At 48.8% G+C, this 14375-nt stretch overlaps 1 long non-coding RNA gene across 1 annotated transcript in view; it reads right to left on the bottom strand.

Annotated features, from left to right (window-relative positions):
* Positions 1-10413, bottom strand: part of LOC113459981 (uncharacterized) — a 28348-nt gene extending 17935 nt beyond the window's left edge. The window contains exons 1-2 of the long non-coding RNA XR_003381592.2: positions 10088-10413; positions 1358-1514 (exon numbers count right to left, since the gene is read on the bottom strand). This is a non-coding gene — a long non-coding RNA (uncharacterized LOC113459981). The remainder of the gene's footprint in view (positions 1-1357; positions 1515-10087) is intronic.
* Positions 10414-14375: the final 3962 nt, after the last annotated feature.

Here is a 14375-nt window from a genome sequence, read left to right as displayed (position 1 = left end):
CTGCCCTGCTCTGAGATCCCCCAGTGTTCTCCAAAGAATGTCCCCTTGTCCTCCCTGCCCGGGGGCTGGGGGAGAAGGGCAGGGCAGGGATGGGGACAAAATCCCCCAGTGTGGAGCCCCAGACACAACAGAGCCACACAGGGGGGGCAGCCAGGGCTCCCAGCAGTGCCAGGGCAAAGGGGGCTGCTGTCCCCTCCCTGCCAGCCAGCCCTGGGGACACTGGAGGGAGTGGCACTCTGGGGACAGGGCCACGGGGTGCTGGTTGTGGGAATCCACAAAATTAGAGGGTTTTGGGAAAGATGCAAGATTCAGGCTTCAGAGACAACAGAACTGTGAGCAGAGCTAAGCAGCAGCCATGAGATGGGTCAGCAGAAAAATTATTTAAACTGTAGAAAAGATAGGGCAAATAGAATAATGGTCTGTGTATTAACACTTGTCTGAATAGCTCTCTAAGCTACAGAAAAGTTTATCTAGCAAGATATTAGGAAGGCTAAAACTTAATAATGGAGCTCTGTGCATTGTGTTTTAAGGCTTACAAGCAGGTATTGTATTTGAAATAAGCCAATATTGTTTAACCAAAGGTATGTGCACTTATGGTGGTTGGATAGAACTACTGTCAATGTGCTTTTGCTGTGTGTGATTGGTCAAGAAGCTTATAAAGTGAGTTGTAACACTGAGTTCTGTGTCTGCTGCCTGGGATGTGAGCTGGTGGCATCTTCCCTTTGTCATAACCATGGAATGAGACTGATGCTGGAAAATCAAACAGCTCAAGGCACGTTCCACAGCAGCCTGTCCCATTTGTGGTCTGTACATAGACCCCTGGCCAGTGATACTGGGGGCTCCCCCACATCTGCATTTCCCTGGCACAGCTGGGATGGCAGGGAGCTCTCCTGCTGCATGGCAGCATCTCCTGCTGAGCTGGGCAGGCAGCAGGCAGGCACTGGCTTCAGGCTGTGCCAAGAGTTTATTTTTCCAGCTCGAATAATTTAATTTAGTGGAAATTTTTTCTTTTCTCAACCTGTCTTCTCCTGTAAGCAGCCGGTCCTGGGGAGTGGCTGGATGGGAACCAGGCAGGATGGCATGGCAAGTCAGCAAGCACAGGAAAAGCCAGAGTTTATGTCATTTATTTTCCTAGCAAGCATAGCTTTCTTCTCACCAGCAGAAACCTGAAGCCCAAAATGCCATTTCTAATGGAATTTATTATTCCTGATGTCACAGCAGGGGGGATGTGTTGTATTTCCAGCTTCTTGCAACCCCAACAGGCAGCACAGCAAAGGTGGAACAAGGTGCACTGAGATATGGTAAAAAAAAATAATAATAAGGTAACAGGTCCATTGATGCAGCAAAATCCACTCACCTGCTCAGGGCTCAGCAAATCCCTCTCCATGTGGAGATCCTTGTACAGCAAATGCACCAGCTGGGATCCTGGTGGGATGTGGAAGGGTTGGATATTGGAGCTGAGCTGTGCACTTGTGGTTTTGTTAATATCTCCTGAGCAGCAGAAGTTAATGAGCCTGTGGGAAAAAAAATAACTTGAAATTAAATTCTTTATACTGAGGTTTCCAGTTATCCATTACAGGGAATAGGACAGTTCTTGTGTGTGAAATGTGGCATGATTAAAACCATATTTATAAAGGATTAACTGCCCTGTAGCAGCTTCATGTCTGCTCTGAGGTGGTAAAATCTCCCCAAACATGTCTCTAATCATCTGTACAATAACCAGGTTAATAAATCAGAATAAAGACATATTGGGGTAATTCCAGACTGCAGCTGATGGTTTTGTGCACAGGGAAGTGGGGAGGGAAAAAACCTCAACTGCAACGAGAGGTTTGAAGAAAAAACAACTGTGGTTTGTGGAAATGCAGCAGTGGAGACACAAGTGCCACTTCCCTGGGTCACAGCTGACCACAGACTGGGATTCCAGGGATGCCACCCTGCCCAAGCCCAACCATGCTGCACCTCCCACCTGCTAAAACCCAGGGGATACCAGGAGAGAAACCCTCTAGCTCTCAGTTAAAGCATGAAACCACCCAGGGCACTGTAGGAGCGTTGGGGGTAGGACAGTGGGGATGGACAGAGACGAGAGATCTCTGCAGCCAGGGCTGGTACTTGGGGTTTATTGCAAAGGGCCCTGCTGGGAGCTGCCAGCCACAGCTCAGAGCAGGCCTGAGAGAAGAGAGGGGGAGAGAGGATGAGAGGGTAAGAGAGTAAAAAAGTAAGAGAGCAAAAGCGTAAGAGAGTAAAAGGGCGTAAGAGACCGAAGCTCCCGTTACAATACAATAAATCATCTTTGGTGTTGAATATTCTAATTCTCACTAACCAATCTAGTACAAGATACAAATCCTACAGCATTTACATACAGCCCATAAGAATCACTACATTACCATACTGTGTTACATTTTAAACCGTAAAAACTCCTCTTTGGGCCCCTTCTGCCAAGCTGGCAGGGTCTGCTCTGACCCTTGGGCCTGTCTGCAAGCAGAGGGTGTTGTTCCATCAAAAGGGGATCACCTTCAGCCAGCCACACCATTGTTTTCCAGCTGTTCAGTAACTGAGGTATCTCAAAGCTTGCTTTCATTTCAATCTCACTTATAGTTTCTATATTTGCAATCATATTGATAAGGCTTTCCTGTTTCATCTTCCCCAACAGGGCAGCCTGCTCTGGCTGCTCCACACAGCAGCCTGGGGATGCTCCCCACAGCCTGGGGATGGATTTGGGCAGTGGTTCCCCACTGTGGCTGCTCCAGGATTTTTCCTGCACTCTCTTAGGTGCATCTCTGCCCCAGCAGCACAGGTCCCTGCTCCAGCATTGCTCCTGGGGATGCATTTGGGGCAGTAGTTCCCCACTGTGAGCAGAACACCCGGGTGCAGAGAAGGCATTTAGCAAAAATAAACGCCGAGACAGAGCTTGAAATGTTTATTTTCCAACTGCAGGCCATTCATCCAGTGACACCACTCTGTTGCAGTGAGTCTCCCTCTGTTTATATCAGATGATTAACGAGACACAGATTGTCTTTAACCCTGATGGATGTCACAGTCACCAGGGTATGAATTTGGGCTTGGTGTCCCAGCTCTGCTCCCACCTCTGCCTGCAGCCACCACTCCATCCTCACTGACCCTCATTCTTCCTGTTTCATGCTACCAAAATCAAGATTTTATCACAATAAATTTGTGATAAAAACAATAATTTGTTTTCTGGCCTCTTCATCTGCCCTCAGCAATCAGCACTCCTGAGGCTGGGACTTTTGATAATGTGGGAAGGGGTCTGAGCTGCAGGAGGAGTGAAGGGACAGATCCAGTAATAAAAGGGGGAGATAAGGGACAAGACAACTTGGATTTAGCCTGCCCAAAGCACAAAAGGGACAGAGATCTGCCAGGACACCCAGGCTGATGCTTGAGTTTGCAGCAAACACAATCAGACCAGCTAAATCCCAGGGTGGTGCCACCTGCAGAGGACACAGTGCTGTCCCTGCTCCAGGAAATGTCCCACACCTTCAGCATTGCCCACAGATTTCATCCTGCTGGGCCACTCCATCAGCACTCAGAATCCCAGAATGGTTTGGAAGGGAATTAAAGCTCATCCAATCCCACCCCTTGCCATGGCAGGGACACCTTCCATTGTCCCAGGTTGCTCCAAGCCCCATCCAGCCTGGCCTTGGGCACTGCCAGGGACCCAGGGGCAGCCACAGCTGCTCTGGGCACCCTGTGCCAGGGCCTCAGCACTCTCACAGGGAACAATTCCCAATTCCCAATATCCCTCCTAACCCTGCTCTCTGGCAATTTTAACCCATTCCCCCTTGTCCTGGCACTTCTGGGATGGCCTGGGTGGCACCGGGACCATCCTGCCATGGCTAAGTGCCATCCTGCTCCTACCTCCTGCTCAGCTGGACCTCGTCCTTCACCTCTTTTTTATTTTTGAGGGGCTTCAAGAGTGAAACCAGCATTTTCTACCTCTCCCTTTACCCTGCTGAAGGTGCTGCTGCTGGTGATGGTGAGGGAAGGGTGTGATTTTGGGCTCTGGGAAGAACAGGGGGCTTTGAGCTATGAATACAATTACAAAAATCACTGGCATCAGATAGGATTCACCTTTCTCCAAGGGGAAGAGCTTTAGACTTGCTGGAGGAGGAGAACCATCCCAGGTTTGCCCAGGACACGCTGTCTCTGACTCCCCCAGGGTTAGGAGGATGTGCTGGGTACTCTGCAGCACACATGGAATTTAACAGAGATGAGCCAGAGGCAGCAGGAGCCAGGAGGGAAACCAGAGAAAGACCCCAAAGAATTAAGGGATGTTCCTCTAAGAATGTGACCTCCAAGGGTCCCTTCTGACCAAACTGTGCTGTATTTCTGAATGGGGCTGGATTGAAACCAGATTGAACGTGTCACTGCTACAATGCCTTTGCATCCCCTCAGAGCACAGCTCCAGGCAGCAGCAGTGGACACATTTCTCCAGCACTCAAAGCTCAAATTGAAAAGCTGCCATGAACATTAAAAGGAAAAAATGGCTTTTTAAGAACTCCATACGTTTCTGTTTCTTTCCTCTTCCTCTCTTTCTCTCTGATTCACCCTTCTGATATTTTCCTTGGACTCCAAGCCTAATGCATTCATCCTTCTTAGCACATTTTTGGGCTCTTTCCACCATTGTTCTTGGAAACTTTTTTCTCTTTTTTTGTAAGGACATATATTTAGATATACAACCTGATCTCCCACATGAAAAAAATCCCTACCTCAGGCTGGGAAGGGAAGAGCATAGAGAAAAGGGGGTTGGGGCCCAGGATGACAGGGTGACAGGACCTCCAGGTGCCAGCACAGGAGGTGGCATTGCCATGGGGACATTAATGTGTCTAGAATTTGATGGCTGTCTCCAGCATGGAACATATCCCAAAAGCTTTGCTGGCACCAGTGCAGGGGGGGGTCACTGCAGCTGCCCCCATGGGCCCTGTCAGGGGAGAAAATGGAGTGACCACAGCATCCCTGGGCACCTCACTGCAGCCCTGACCCACCTGGGGGTCATCCATCCCCCATCCATCCATCCATCCATCCATCATCATCCATCCATCATCTATCCCCCATCCATCCATCCATCCATCCATCCATCCATCCATCCATCCATCCATCCATCCATCCATCATCCATCCCTCATCCATCCATCATCCATCCCTCATCCATCCATCATCCATCCATCCATCCATCCCTCATCCATCCCTCATCCATCCCTCATCCATCCATCCATCCATCCATCCATCCATCCATCCATCCATCATCCATCCATCCCCCATCCATCCATCCATCCATCCATCCATCCATCCATCCATCATCCATCCCCCATCCATCCATCCATCCATCCATCCATCCATCCATCCATCCATCCATCCCCCATCCATCCCCCATCCATCCATCCATCCCCCATCCATCCATCATCCATCCATCCCCCATCCATCCATCCATCCATCCATCCATCCATCCATCCATCCATCCATCATCCATCCCCCATCCATCCATCCATCCCCCATCCATCCATCATCCATCCATCCCCCATCCATCCATCATCCATCCATCCATCCATCCATCCATCCATCCATCCATCCATCCATCATCTATCCCCCATCCATCCATCCATCCATCCATCCATCCATCCATCCATCCATCCATCCATCCCTCCATCCATTCCACAATCACAGAACACACTCAAGGCTTTGGGGAATGGTTCAGAGCTTGCAGCAGCCACAGTCACCCCACACTGGTTCCCTTATGACCAAACTGGGACCGTTCAGTTTTTGGTGATCCCACCTGAAGCAGTGGATGGGATGGGTTTGGCCAGCCTGGTTTTAATAACCCCTGAGCACTCACCCAAACATGTCATTGTGAAAAGGCAGCTCACAGTCCAAGAAGCACTCGCAGGCTTTTCATAAACACACTTTAATAATCTTCATCAAGAATTTTAATACAGAGCGAGCTGCCTGCCAGGAAATGCATTTACACTGTCAGCTGCTGAGAGAAATAGCCCTGCACTGCTGCTCAATACCAGAAACACCCTCCCTTCCTCCCTCCCAGCTTTTCCTCTCTTCCTCTTTGGATGAAGTGTGCTGCTTTGGAAACTGGAGGGGCTAAAAACCTTGGCAGGGATCCAGGCAGCTCCCCGGAGCATCCCCTGAAGTGGGGCAGCCCCTTTGCCTTGCCCATCCTGCTCAGCTGGACCTTGTGCTTCACCTCTTTTTATTTTTTAAGAGTTTTAAGAGTGAAACAATAATTTTCTGCCTCTCCCATTACCCTGCTGAAGGTGCTGGTGGTGATGGGGAGGGAAGGGTATGTTTTTGGGCTCTGGGAAGAACAGGGGGTTTTGAGCTATGGATACAATTACAAAAGCTTTTCTTTCACAGCAAAGATTAACGGGATCAGAACACATTTCCTTGCTGGCTGTGGTATTAAGCAATTAAAGGGATTAAGTGAGGGCTTTACCATCCTCTGGCACATCAGGTTTTGGTTTGTGCCAGAGGCAAAATACCCAATTTGATGTAGTCCGAACCCAGAGGGCTGGAATGGTGGGAATCACATTTTACAGCCTTTTTCCCAACAGCTGAAAACACTCTGGCTGTAAGCACCCTCCATATGCTGCTCCAAGACATCCACACCCCGCTCAGCCTGGTCTCCCTAAGGACAGACGGACAGACAGACAGACAGACCCCTCCAAGCCCCTTGCAGCTGGCCCAAGGCCCAGTGTCACCAGCAGGGAAGGGCCCAGAGACCTGAGAGGGGAAGGGAGAGGTTGGAGAAATATCCCAGGGGGACTTTGATGCCTCAGGTTTTAGCTTTTCTATTTTTCAGATTCTGTGCTGCTTTAGCATGTTGGTCTGAGCTTCACATCAGGGGATGCTGAGCTCTGTGCACAGAGCAGGGAGACAAAACAATTCCTGCTCCAGCTGGGCACCAAGGACAAATGACCCAAATCTCAGCCCAGGAGCACAAACCCCGTGGGCTGGAGAGAGAAAAACAAGCAGGGTGGGACTGCAAGGGCTAAAGCTGGAATGGGACAATGAACTGCAAGGTGCAAATGGAGCAGAACTGATCCGAGGGAGAGACCCCGGGAGCGCTCGTGCATTTTGGGGCCATTTTGGTTCATCTTGGGTTAATTTTGGGACTATTTTGGTTCATCCTGGGTGCAGCCCTGGCTGGGCTCTTGTGCTGCCCAAGGTGCATCCATTGAGGAGATCCTTTTAATAAATCCCTGCTTTATTCTTTAGCTCTACCAGTCTCTATTCTAGGTCAGCCTTCACAAGGCATCAATTTCAGCATCAGCATCTCCTTACCCACCCTTACCCTGAATTCTGTATTACATGCAAGAAGGATTTTTGAACACCAGTTCCTGGGCAGTTTTTCTATTTATAAGTCTGTTCTCAAGTGATTAACAAAAAAGGATGCAAAACCCAACCTCGATGCAGTGAAATCAAAGGATGAGATTAAAAATCCACATCCTAAACGTCCTCTCTGAACCTCATTTAGCAGAGGTGGGGAATGCCAGCTTTCCAACAGGAATGGCACTGCCACCTCCTCTGCTTCCCTTTCCTTGTGAAGTTCTTGCCTTATTTATTTGCTTGAGATGAAAAAAAGCCAGGGGAAGCTGCCCAGCTGAAACACCAACCTTGTGCCAGGAGTTTTGAAGTTGCAGCACAAATCACCATTCACAGGCAGGGGTAGAGGTGGATAAAAGGTCACTTCTGCTGCAGGAAACCCCCAAAATGCTTTGAAGAGCTGAAGGGGCTTTTTCATCACACACAGAGTCCATGGAGGGTCAAAGAGCCAGGTAGAGTGGGGGAAAGAGTGATGGGAAGGATGAAGGTGCCTGTGTGGGTCTGGCTCTGGCCCTGCCAGGGCAATTCAGGCTGCAGGGTAGAATCCCAAATTGATGCCTTGTGCAGGCTGGCCTTGAACAGAGGCTGGAGGAGTTAAAGAATAAAGTAAGGATTTATTAAAAGAATCTTCTCAATGGATTCACCTTGGGCAGCACAAGAGCCCAGCCAGGGCTGCACCCAGGATGAACCAAAATAGTCCCAAAATTAACCCAAGATGAACCAAAATGGCCCCAAAATGCACGAGCGCTCCCGGGGTCTCTCCCTTGGATTGGTTCTGCTCCGTTTGCACCTTGCAGTTCATTGTCCCATTCCAGCTTTAGCCCCTGCAGTCCCACCCTGCTTGTTTTTCTCTCTCCAGCCCACGGGGTTTGTGCTCCTGGGCTGAGATTTGGATCATTTGTCCTTGGTGCCCAGCTGGAGCAGGAATTGTTTTGTCTCCCTGCTCTGTGCACAGAGCTCACCATGCCCTGATGTGAAGCTCAGACCAACATGCTAAAGCAGCACAGAATCTGAAAAATAGAAAAGCTAAATCTGAGGCATTTTGGCATTAATTTGGGTTTGAAGGGACTTTAAAGCCCACCCAGTCCCATCCCCTGTCACGTGTAGGGACACCTTCCACTATCCCAAGTTGCTCTCAGCCCCATCCAACCTGGCCTTGGGCACTTCCAGGGATGGGGCAGCCACAGCATCTCTTGGGACCCTGTGCCAGGGCCTCAGCACCCTCACAGAAATACAAATAAACCTTCAAATCAATAAGAATTTAAAAGGCACAACCTCCAAAAACCTCTCTGGAGCATGCAGGAACCTTCTGTGATTTTCTGAGCAGTGCAGCAGGACTGAACGTAAATAAACTACTTATTCTCAACAATGTCCTTCTTCAGCTCTTCAAAGCATCCACAAAACAGCTCCCACATCCCTCCAGAGTTCATTCGCTTTCCCTGCCCAAGGGATGCTCCAAATCTGGGGCAGTGCCCACCCTGAGTGCTGTGGCAGACATCTTCTATGAAAAATCCTTTCCTTAGGATTTTTCCTCCTGAGAATCTGAGAGGCCTCAGGAACAAAATGCAAACAATGGTTATCTGCTGCTGTGGAATGCAACAGGTGCATCTGTGATTGGTCTCATGTGGTTGTTTCTAATTAATGGCAAATCACAGTCAGCTGGCTTGGACAGAGAGTCTGAGACATAAACCTTTGTTATCATTCCTTCTTATTCTATTCTTAGCCAGCCTTCTGATGAAACATTTTCTTCTATTCTTTTAATATAGTTTTAATGTAATACATATCACAAAATAATAAATCAAGCCTTCTGAAACATGGAGTCAGATCCTTGTCTCTTCCCCAATCTGAAAACCCCTGTGAACACTGTCACAGAGTGCAAGCTCGAAGCAGCAAGATCTATCAGGAAATGATGACTGCAGACCTGGGAGAAAAAGAAACCTCTAAGAACCTTCAGTTGTGCCATGGGACTCTCAAAGGTGCAGCCAGGACCTTCCTTGGCACAACAATGTGCAGGGTTTTCTCAGCACCTTCTCCCTGTGCCTGAGGCATCCTAGAAAGCCAAACCCTGGGGCTGCAGACACACCACAGTCATGCACTGAAATGCAGTGTCCATCCTGCAGGGGAAAATGCAGGTATGCACCAGGCTGCTGCTCCCCAGAGGCTCAGCTTTCCACAGGCTGGAGCGAGATGTTGTACCTTGTTTGTGTTTCTATGGAATTCCCCTCCCTGCTGGCTCCCATCCTGCAGCCCCTCCATCTCCACGAGGTTCATTTCAACATGAAAAAAGCCTCCCAGGAGCCACTGCAGTTGATTTGAAATCATAAAAACGAAAATCTCAGGTTTGATGACTAATCCCCGGAGAGAGGTTTAAATTAGCGCTGGCCAATCGGCCACAAAAGTCATGGGGAAAATTCCTGCTGGACTTCTCTCCTCAGTCCACTCCCTGGCTTCATTTTCCATCCCCAGATCCTTCCAGCCTGCAAACATATACAGTGTTGCCTTGGCAACTGGGAGACCAGATATATGTACATGAGAAAATGAGACAATCTCTTTCCTCTGCGATTGCCTGGAAAATGGAAACCTATCCTAGTCTGAGAGCTGTGTCAGCTTGTGCCAGACACACTCACAGCTCAACCTGCCCTTAAACATGCCACCTCCAGCTCCCAGGTGCAGATAAATCTCCCTCCTCTCATAGTACCAGGTCTCTCTTCCCATGGGATGCTCAAGACTCGCAGACTCACCAAAAAATGTGCTTTGCCCAAAGGTGTTTTCTGTCTGCAACACACCAACTGTCTGATTCCTCCATCCTCCAGGAGCCCAGATTCAGGTGTGAGCTCCAGTTCAAGAAGTTTGATGCTTCCACTCCAGTCTGGGCCAGAACTTCCCTCAGACGGGCAGGGACACCATCCACAGGTGCCACATTTGGAGAGCTCCTGCATCTCGGGGCTGCTGTGTGCAGGAAAAACAAGCAGCAGGGCACCAGGAGATCCAAGCAGAGAATCTCCATTGTGTGGTGTCTCATACCATCATTGCACCCTGCTCGGAATTCCTGCTGCTCTGTGGAGAATCACCCTTGGCAGCCCTGGTGCCCTTTTAGTCCTGGTGCTCTTGGCAGCCCCTGGAGCCCTTTGCAGCTCCTGGTGCTCTTTCATCCCTGGTGCCCTTTCAGCCCCTGGTGCTCTTTCAGTCTTGGAGCCCTTGGCACCCCCTGGAACCCTCTCCAGCCTCTGGAGTCCTTTGCAGCCCCTGATGCCCTTGGCACCTTGGTGCCATTTCCAGCCCCTGGAGCCCTTTGTAGCCCCTGGCATCTTTCATCCCTGGAGCCCTTTCATCCTTGGAGCCCTTTCAGCCCTGCAGCCTTTTGCAGCCCCTGGTGCCCTTGTATCCCCTGGAGCTCTTTCCAGTCCCTGGAGCTCTTTCAACCTTGGAGCCCTTTGCCACCCTTGGTGCCATTTCAGCCCTTGGTGCCCTTTCATCCCTGAATCCCTTTGCAGCCCTGGTGCTCTTTACACCCCCTGGTGCCCTTTGCAGCCCCTAATATATTTGATCCCTGGAGTCCTTTTCATCTCTGATGCCCTTTCATCCCTGGAGCCCTCTGCCCACAGCTGGGATGAGGCTGCCCTGCAGTAGCACAGGGATGTGCCCAGATCTCCAGCAGCACCACCCCTGCCTGCACAGCCCCTCTCTGGGTTATTCCCCTGCCTCTCTGTGCAGTTAATCCTCATCCTGGGAGTTCCATCTGCACCAGCAGCGATTTCCCCTCTCCAACCCCAAACCTGTGGGAGCTGCCTGGTGCCCAGGGTTGCACAGACTCCCTGTGATGTCCTGGCTGCAAAAGGACAGGAGGTAAAACCCAGCTGTCCCAATTCACCCCAGCACAGTCTGTGCTGCCCTATGAGCTTTGCTGTGAGCTGTGGCTCTCACAGCACCCCTGATCTCAGACATTTCCAACCTGTTGGGGAAGATGAAACAGGAAAGCCTTATTAATATGATTGTCTGGCAAAAGATTTTGAGAATATATAAACTATAAGTGAGATTGAAATGAAAGCAAGCTTTGAGATACCTCACTTACTGAACAACTGGAAAACAATGGTGTGGCTGGCTGAAGGTGATCCCCTTTTGATGGAACAACACCCTCTGCTTGCAGACAGGCCCAAGGGTTAGAGCAGACCCTGCCAGCTTGGCAGAAGGGGCCCAAAGAGGAGTTTTTGGGGTTTAAAATGTAACACAGTATGGTAATGTAATGATTCTTATAGGCTGTATGTAAATGCTGTAGGATTTGTATCTTGGACTAAATTGGTTAGTGAGAATCAGAATATTGTTATAGATGGATAATGAGATGATTGGCTCTCACAATTAAAAGATAACTATTGTGTGAATATTAAGAAAAGCTTTAGTGATGTACAGTTATGTTATTGTAGTTTAGAACAGTTTGGGTTGGAGGGACCTTAAAGATCATCCCATGGAATACCTTCCACCATCCCAGGCTGCTCCAAGCCCCATCCAACCTGGCCTTGGACACTCCCAGGGATCGAGGGGCAGCCACAGCTCCTCTGTGCCAGGGCCTCAGCACCCTGAGGTTAATTTGCCCTATCAAATAATAAATATTCCAATTATATAACTGAATTTATATTATATATTTCAGTAATGTAACTGAAATAATAAATATTTCAGTTTATTTGCCCCATCAAATAATAAATATTCCAGTTATAGAACTGAGTATATATTATATATTTCAGTTATATAACTGAAATATATAAATATGTATTTATATATTTCATTTAATTTGCCCCATCAAATAATAAATATTCCTCTTAACTCCACTGTTCCCTGTGCCAGGGGCATAACCAGCTCCACCCTAACCTCATTTCACATTGAGATTGTAATTTGCAAAGCCAGGAGAGCAGCAGCACCACCCCCCTGAGCATTTGGGAACATCGGGAGTGGCTTTGAAATGCAAAACTGGGATAGCAAAGGACAGCACGTCATTACTCACAAAAACAAGGTGAAACATGCTTTGCCAAGGTGTGAAAAATGTTTATATCCAAATGCAAAGTGTCCCTCGAATTTACAGTTCCCTGCACGCTCTGGAACCTGAGCTGTGTTTGTGGGAATGGCTGTGGAGGTAAAAACTGATTCCTGCCATTAAATGTGCCCGTGCTGGGGTGCAGAGAAGATGAGGTGGAAAAAGGGTGGGAAAATGGGATTTGATCTGCTTTTTAAAGCATTAATGGTTTCACTGAAAAGCCTCTGTTACAATCTGTAACATGCAGGGTGGAGCAGGATTAGGATCATAAATAACTCCAGGGATGAAAAATGATGCCTTTTCACACGCTGGTAACATGGGATCTTTAAAACCAAAGAAAGATAAAATAAATGTCTTCAAATATCCTCATTTTCCATCCAGAACGACTGTTTTAAACTCGTTTTACAGGGATCACTTTATTCTGTGGGTGCAGTGTGGCCACCTTTGGGCTGGAATGCAGCAGTGGCTGTGCCACGCTGGGTCCTGCTGCAGGATGGATATTTACCCCATTAAAATGATGAGCTGTTAGTGATAACAACCTCTGGAAGGAGAATTAAAAACTGATTTGGCAGCGAGGCCAGTCTTGAGTAGATGTTTGGGTCCAATAGAATTTTCTGCATGAGGAACCATTCTGGGTTGTGACTGGAGTGGGGATGCTGAATCCTCCCAGCCCTGCTGGTCCCTTTCCCCCTCCATTTTTGCTAATTAATCATCCCAGGTTTCCCCCACCAGACCTGTTCCACCTGTGAACAAGCCTAAAGATAAAGGTTTGGGATAAAAACCATAAATCCTGCCCCAGAATCAAGGGTTTTGCAGGAGGAATGCCAGATTCCCTGCTGAATCAGCCTCATCCTGCAGCTTTAGCTATTTTCTCACTGGTGAAGGGTGGAGAAATTCAGACCTATTGATCCATGGTTGGGACTACAGACCCAGTAAAATGCAGGTGGGACTTTAGGTAGTTGGGATGCATTTCCTTAAGCTGGAATTCAGGCAGGAATCCAAGACTAACACCCTCCACCTTCCCTCTTGCAAACAGTGCTGAGGGCTCTTTAACAAGCCGTGGTCCAGGCCTGGGTTAATGTCTTATCCATAAGTTATTCACTATTTCCTTTTAAAGACAAAATAGTTGGAATACCACTCTTTCTCTCTTTAAATTACAGTTGTAGCTGTTACAAAACCCCCTCTGCACTCTTTCCAGAGCTGGGAAGTGTCCATTTCTCAGGACTCCCACCTCTCAGTTTTTATGGGAACTCCAGGGTTAGGGAGTTTATAGTGGTGTTAATACCCCCAGAGATAAAAGCTGATCCTCCTTACCATCAGAGCTTGGTGGAGCTGGGAAAAGAGGCTTTCCAGGCTTCTGGTCATGTCCCAGTGTCTCCTGGGTGGGTTTTTGGGGCAGGAGCATCTCCTGGCCCTTCCATGAAGTGGCATCAGAGGTTGGGATGTCCTGGGTGGCTCTCTGGGGGATATGAGGTGCTCCTGCTGTCCCAGTCCAAAACCTGAGAACCAGGCAGCTGTGATAACCTGATCTTCACACCAAAAGAATTCCATAGAATCCCAGAATCCCAGAGTCCCAAAACCCCAGAGTCTCAGAATCCGAGAACCCCAGAATCTGTGTCCCAGAATCCCAGAACCCCAGAATCCCAGAATCTGTCTCAGAATCCCAGAACCTCAGAACCCCAGAGACCCAGAATCACAGAGTCACAGAGTTCCAGAACCCCAGAATCCCAGAATTTCAGAGTTCCAGAACCCCAGAATTTCAGCGTTCCAGAATCCCAGAACCCCAGAATGCCAGAAGCCCAGAACCCCAGAGTCCCAGAATCCCAAAGTCCCAAAACCCTGGAGTCCCAGAACCTGAGAATCCCAGAATCCCAGAACCCCAGAATCCCAGAGTTCCAGAATCCCAGAATGAGTCCCAGAATCCCAGAATCCCAGAATCCAAGTTCCAGAACCCCAGAATCCCAGAGTCCCAGAATCCCAGAATTCCAGAGTCCCAGAATCCC

Source organism: Zonotrichia albicollis, chromosome 27, assembly GCF_047830755.1.
Source record: "Zonotrichia albicollis isolate bZonAlb1 chromosome 27, bZonAlb1.hap1, whole genome shotgun sequence".
NCBI lineage: Eukaryota > Metazoa > Chordata > Aves > Passeriformes > Passerellidae > Zonotrichia > Zonotrichia albicollis.
This window is presented reverse-complemented; position numbering and strand designations above follow the sequence as displayed.